Below are 7569 nucleotides of genomic sequence, written 5' to 3'. Positions count from 1 at the left end.
CTGTGGGTGGGTGGCAGGAGCACAACGAGCGTGCCGAGGAGTGTGTGCGCTTCCTCATGACCAAAACACACCGTCTCCCGTTCTCTTCAGTCACTTTCGCGGCTGGGTGTTTCTACCTGTTACGCCCTTCGATGACAACCTTAGTGTCTCGCTTTGTTCGCTGTTGACGGGTGTAATTAAAGGAGACGCTGATCGATGCCTCGGAGGGACCCAGACACTGGTCACTCCGCGCCTGAGTTACAGCAGGTGTTTCCTGAAGTTTGGCTCACACATCCTCGCATAAAGCTGCCTCCTCTGTCATCTTGTTAACACACACGAGTAGCGAGGGTGGCACCCACTGTCTTGGGATTTGTCAAACCGAAAAAGCTGATTTTATAACAGGTATCCTGTATCCCTTTAACACCTGGTTCTTGCACCATTCCTCCTACCATTTCTTTACCTTTTCAAATAACTTTGATGTAGCCACGAGTTTCGTAAGAGGCAGCTGTTGCTTGTCCTTAGCTATCAAGTCCTAATCAGTTTGCTGGCACACACAGATTAAGCTCAGCATTTACCAGAAGTTTGTGGGTTTTATTTGTTTTGGTTTTTTTTTTTTCCTTTTTTTTTTTTTTGGCTTTATATAGCTAACCTTTCACTTAGTGGGAATAAAGATCCTTTCTCCTCTCTTCAGATGCCAATTTTCACAAAATGTGTAGGACTTTGAGACTTCATATTTGCAGGCAGTGAAGAGGGGAGAATCACTTTAGCCAATAGGCTGAAAACTTATGAAAACACACACAAGTGGACAAATAGAAAAGCTATATAAAAGCTTCATTTTCTTAGGAAGCGAAAGTAACCTCATCTCAATTATCCAGAGAGAGGAAAGTCAAAAAGGCAATGGCATCAAAGGAAAAGTTGTTTGCTTAGTGCGGCACATCAGAATTGGAAAAAGAATCCATGTTTTGACAACTGAATGTGGTGTTCTGTTTTCTCATCTTTCCAAAATCCCTCCATGCCTGCCATCAGACTCAATGGAGCACTCTAAGCTAAAACAATTTCTGGCCATAGACTTCTGCTGGTCTTTACTTCCTCTTTACCACTGACACTGTATTTGCTCCATCTGTGTATTTAGATTACTCGGGATGAATATTCAGAACAACCAAATGATACAAAAAGATGTAACAAAATCAGTGATTTACAACTAGGTGGTAATCCAAGCTTTGAAATTATAATTTAGTTTGGGTCTTCTAGAGAACTCAAAATACCTGCAGGCTGTGACTGTGAAAGAACTAAAGAGCACCATAAGACTAGGAAAGCTTGTGACCTTAAACTGAGGGTATCAAGTATGATGCTGTTAACCCTTTGGACACCAGTGAAATTAATTACAGTAAATTTGGGTGATTTTTTGCATTTATTGAATCCCTCTTCTAATTACTTACCCTGTTTATAATGTGACTTTAATGTCACTTACTCCTGAGTTTCAGTAACACCTAGTACAAATGGCCACATTGTTTGTTGGCTCCCTCTATTACGACCAACACAATTAATACTCACTCATTTTTTCAAGTCTTTTGTTCTCAGCCTTGGAGTCCATTGTCCATTTTATTTCCCTATCCGGCCTCACAGTGTTTGAGTCAGAAAACAACTGTACCACAAATTAAAATGAAAATTCAAAATGAGAGGAAAAACAGTGGTTGAATTAATGTGATATTTGCCAAGTAACGCTTTACCATAAGCTACATATTATTCTGCTCTCATGTATGTCCAGCATGTATTTTGAAAATGAGCTGGATATAGAATTTAGAGAAGTTCCCCATACAGTCAAATTTAATAAAATTGAGAAACAAAAGAGGAAATAAAAATTAATCTTGTAGTAGCATTTAGAATGACAAACATAATATAATTGTAGACCAGGCAGCCTAGAACTGGTCCTGCACAGAGTAATTCATTAATCAATGTGGAAGTTTGATTAATCAGAACTAAAAGTGGGTGATTGTGTGCCAATCAAAGAGGAAAACAGAAGTAAGATCTTCTGTAGCAGAAATTTGATAATGTTTATCTGTAACATCAAGAGGAAGTTCTGATAAAGAGTTTACCACTGACTTCTAAGAACCTTTGTAGATAACTCACTTGAGCCCACACAATATTTTGATGAAGAAACTGGGTGGTATGAAATTAGCATAGCCATTGTTGTATAGAGACAAAAGAGTCTTGTTAAAATCAAGATATAAACTCTGCTGGTAGGTGATAAATTAGTGTTAGTTACTTCATTATAAAATTTATAATAAAATGTTCTAGATAAACACTATTTATTTGTTTATTCTAATCTTTTGGTGCAGATAAAGAGTTTGATAATTTGCTCAAAAATCTTGGAAATGTTAATTCACATATTTCCTGCTCCTATACTTTAATATTTAAAAATGTAAAAAAAAAAAAAAAAAGAGTAAAATTTAAAAATATGTCGTTTAAAAAGGTAGTATTTTGTGCATTAGAAAGTCCTGAAGATAATGATTTGTGGCCCAGAGATTGCTCTGGCTTCTTCTTAAGTATCCGCTAGTCAATTGTATCAGCTGCACAGCTGATTATATTTATTTCATTTAGATGATATTTATTCTTTCCATATCCTGCCTTTTTAAGGCCTGTTGCATTATTAGGATTTTTAGTAATACTTTTTGTTAGCAACATCCCTTTAAACCCATTCTCAGCCATATGTGTTTGCCTCTCCTTTTTGCTCTTTCAAATGCTACAGATTTCATTGCAAAGTAGTGTCATCCTATAGCTATCTTTACATTGCATCACTATCAGATTGCCATGATGATTTCTTTTCCAGTAAATACCATCACTACTCTCCCAAATAACTTTCTGAAAGATTTTGTTTGTACATCATTTTTGACCATGAGAAAAACTGGGAAAATTCAGTTTATGTGGTAAAAAACAAAACCTAATTTTCCCAACTTGTTTAGAGTTCACACAAGAAAACATGTTTTGGAAGCAATTTTAATTGTTACTTCATGAGCATTTCCAGTAACAGTTTATTTCCCTGAAGGACAATATGGGGTATTACACCTAATTTTACCCAACAGCATTATTTCAGTCTAATGGTTCTCTCTAGACTTTTTTGCTATTGAAGAGAAATCTTTATTGAGTAGAAATCTGAGAATTTTTGCTGAGGAACATAATCCCTAAAAAACTGAATTATTAATGAAAATATAATTTACATGAAATTTTATCCTAGTAGATTCTCCTGATGGAAAACTCTCTACTTCTGTGCTTGATTTTATGCAGCTGTCACAACCTGCTCCAGGTTACCTACCATAGACCATAAATATTTTTTACCTGCTTATATTTATCTAATATATAGCACAAAGAAGAGCCAAAAGACTCTCACATACCTGAGCTTCTGTTTGGAGAAAAACCATGTATGTCTGATCCCTGCTATCACCCAGGCTGGCTTCAGTTTCACTGAATGCATAAATTGTACTCTCATGACAAGATCCTCAAATATTTATTGTTCCTGAAGACAGAAATACTTTCCACTAAAATGTGTTTCTTAACAAGTTTTCACAATAATTATACTCTCCTTTTTTTCCCCCTCATTAGATTCTTACAAGTTCAAAACTAAAGATGCAAACTTTACTGCAGTAATCCACATTTTTGCTGTTTCTATTGATGAACCTGGAGGAGAAACAAAAGCATTTTGACACTTTGCAGGTCATTTATGCGTGTCTGCTGATAGAAATATTTAAATTTTCTTCTAATCTTCAAAAGGCTTCAGGAAGATGTGGTAAAAAATGGGGGGAGAAACCCTACAAAGCCTAGATGGTAACAAGTTCATTTCTTCATAAAAATAAAAATAAATTTTAAAAGGTGGGTTTTGTCCTAATAATAGAAGAGTCTTTATTTTTAAGCCTGGTGGAAAGTTGCCATTTGTCTCTCTGAGGGGTAATAGTTCCAGTAACTTTTTGGTATAATACTGTGATGTGTCATTCCACAGAGGTGAAGAAAAATGCCATAATGCTTCACAGGCTTAGAGGAACATCAGCAGATAAAAACAAAAAAACAAAAAAAGTTTATTACTACAGAATATAAAAAGCTGTGCTATTTTATCTTCCTGTTTTTCAGATAACAGTGCAGTGGCGGGGAGAAGGAGATATATGTACCAAACCAGACAAGAGAAAAACCTCTAGATGCTAAAATTGTAATAAAATTCTCAGGGCTACCAAACCCCTTTTTTACAACACTTTTCTTGGAAAGAAAATCTAGGACATCCTTTTATGCTGGCTTTTCACAATATTTTATTGCCTGTATTCACTTGAGTCTAACACACATTTTATAAAAGCAGTCTAACCACTGGTGTATTCATTTTCTCCACTACATTGGTGACACACTGTAGTTTATTTTAATACATGATGGATTTGAGCATGCACAAATTTTAGTATTGTTATTCCAAAGGTGCTATTCTACCTTGAATTCTCATGCAGCAGTTAAACTTCAGTATGATCCCTAGATTTAAGGTTTGAAAAGTTCTTTCCAAACCCTCTAGTGGCACTTTCCCACATCTGTATTTTTTCTCATCTTAGAGATGCCTGACTAGTATACTATCATAGGGCTAAGAAGAAATGCTATTAGCAGCCAAAACTGGTTTGTTTCATTTGTTTTGTTTGGGGTTTTTTTGTTTGTTTTGTTGGGTTTTTTTTGGTTGTTGTAGTAAATACATATGCATGTTCTAAAGAGTAGACAAGAGAAGCAGAACTTGAAAAAAAGCTGCTTTTTCTATCCAGTTTTTGGCATCACTGTCACATTTGCTTATTTAGTTATATGTATTTGCTATATTGTTGTTAAAAATAAAATCCAATTAAAAGATTGTTTTGTCCTTCAGTCTCTATACATAGGACAACATTTCTGCAGAGATCCCTTCCTAAGCAGATGCCCAGTTCCAGATGTTTATATCCTATGGCTAAAGAAATCTTTGAGTTAATCCAAGATGGCTTTTATGCCCATTTTTATATGTTGAGGGAAGAAAATATAAAATCATAGAATTATAGGAAAGTTTGGGTTGGAAGGGACCTTTAAGATCACCTAGTTCCAAGTCCCTTGCCATGGGCAGGGACATCTTCCCCTAGTCCAGGTGGCTCAGAGCCCCATCCAACCTGGCCTTGAACGCTGCCAGGGCTGGGGCATTCACAGCCTCTCTGGGAAGCCTGTGCCAGTGACTCACCACCCTCACTGTAAAGAATTTTATCCCAATATCTAATCTAAACCTACTTTCTTTTAGTTTGCATGCACTCCCCCTTGTCCTGTCCCCACACGACCTTGTAAAAAGTCCCTCTCCACCTTTCTTGCAGGCTCTTCTTAGGTACTGGAAGGCCACAATAAGGTCACCCCAAAGCCTTCTCTTCTCTAGGATGAACAATTCCAATTCTCCCAGCCTTTCCTTGTTGGAGAGGTGCTCCATCCCTCTTGTCATCTTGGTGGCCTCCTTTGGACTCTCTACAAGAGGTCCATGTCTTTCTTCTGGGGACCCCAGGGTTGGATGCAATATTCCAGTTGGGGTCTCACCAGAGAGGAGAAGAGGGACAGAATCCCCTCCCTGCCCTGCTGCACACAGGGCTTTGGATGCAGCCCAGGACACGTTTGGGTTTCTGGGCTGAGTGCCATAGCTGGGTCATGTCCAGCCTCTCACCCACCAGCACCCCCAAATTCTCCTGGGCAGGGCTGCTCCCAATCTGCTCATCCCACAGCCTGGATTGAAATTAGTTGTTTCCCCAACCAGGTGCTTACAGATTATTATTGTTCTGCTACAACCAGATAAATAATCCATTAGAAGGCTTATAAATATTGTAGTATCCATAGATGTTCATATTTAGTGGATACAATTTAGCCCTTAAAAGTCATACTTACATTTAATGGTGCATTTGGTCTTTTTTTTTTGTTGGACTTTTATGTGTTTTTTTGGTTTTGTTATTTTCAAGAAAATATTGAGATGGAGTTTTTTTGCTTGTAATTACATACTTGATTTACTTTTCTGCAACATGATAAAATATTTCACAGTTTGGACAAGTGGAAACTTTTACAAGATTTTTAATTTATTCTGGAAATATGAATATGAGGCAAGGTATCATGGGTTTGTACCTACTTATCAACTATTTAAGTCAAGTATAAGGGGTTAAATTTTATCTCTGAAGCCAGCCGCAAACTCCCATTGAACTATGGCAAGAATGTTTCTAAAATGCAAAAATGTATCTTCCTTTGCTTCCTCCCCCTTTTCCAGCCCCCAGCAGTCAGTTTTCTACATTCATCAATATTAGCAGTAGCTGCTACATATTAACTTTTTTTTCACACTCTGAAAATAGGGAACAAAGTTAAAAGAACCCAGAGAAATTTTCGCTCGGTCTTTTAAATTGCGCGTGTTAATGGGTTGTAAATATTTGCTGTGAAGTGGCACACACCTTTCCTGCAGGCAACCATCGAGCTCATTCCAGGTGTGCTTGGTGAGCTGCCACCTGTGCTTTGTTGCAGAAATCAGCTCTTGTACTTGTCACTGGGGGTATATTATTAGTATTTTAATTAATTTATTTAAGTTATTTAACTGTTCTTCAAACCTACCTCTACCCAGAATCTGGCTAAGTGGCAGATTAAGCATAGCACCCTTCTTACAGTTTTTTTGCCCTGCAGTAATTATGCACAACTTTATTAAAAGTGAGTCAGCCACGATGAGGGATGGTTTCATTATACACTTCACCTGGAATAGGTCAGTGCTGCAGAGAACAACAGTGTTTGAGGGCTGTGGGGATGTGCCCCCCATCCCCAGCTCACAGGGTCTGAGCCCTCACCTGCAGAAACCCACTGGGCACCAGCTCAGAATCACAGAATGGGCCAGGCTGGAAGGGAGAGGAGTGGGTCACCTGCTCTTTCCATCACAAGTCATTAACTCACCCCTTTTCAGCAAAGAGGTGATTGATGTACTGCAATGTACTAGTTAATGAAACTAGAATATGACCAGTGGGTCATCTGGTCCAACCTCCCTGCTCAGTCAGGGTCACTCCAGAGCACGCAGCACAGGACTGTGTTCAGATGGTTCTGGAATATCTCCAGTGAAGGAGACTCCTCAGCTCCTCTAGGCAATCTGTTCCAGTGCATGGTCACCTGCATAGTAAAGAAATTCTTCCTCGTGTTCAGGTGGAGCTTCCTGTACCTCAGTTTCTGCCCATTGCCTCATCTCCTTTTGCTGGGCACCACCGAGCAGAGCCTGGTCCATTCTTTTGGCACCCTTCCGTAGATATCTATACATTAACGAGGTCCCCTGTCACTTGTCTCTCCTTGAGGCCGAGCAGAGGCAGCTCCCTCAGCCTTTTCTCGAAGGAGAGATGCTGCCTCATCTCCTTCGCTGCCCTCCGCTGCACCCGCTCCTTGTCTCCCTTGCACTGAGGAGCCCAGAGCTGGACACAGACCCCAGATGTCCCTCAGTAGGGCCGATGAGAGAAGTAGGATTCGCTAGCAGTGCCCTCCCTGCTGCACTCCCTTGTCCTCGGCCACACGGGCAGCCCGGAGCGGGACGCCCCTCCCGCAGCCATGCCGCCCCTCAGGCGG

Source organism: Geospiza fortis, unplaced genomic scaffold (assembly GCF_000277835.1).
Source record: "Geospiza fortis unplaced genomic scaffold, GeoFor_1.0 scaffold282, whole genome shotgun sequence".
NCBI classification, from domain to species: Eukaryota; Metazoa; Chordata; class Aves; order Passeriformes; family Thraupidae; genus Geospiza; species Geospiza fortis.
This window is presented reverse-complemented; position numbering follows the sequence as displayed.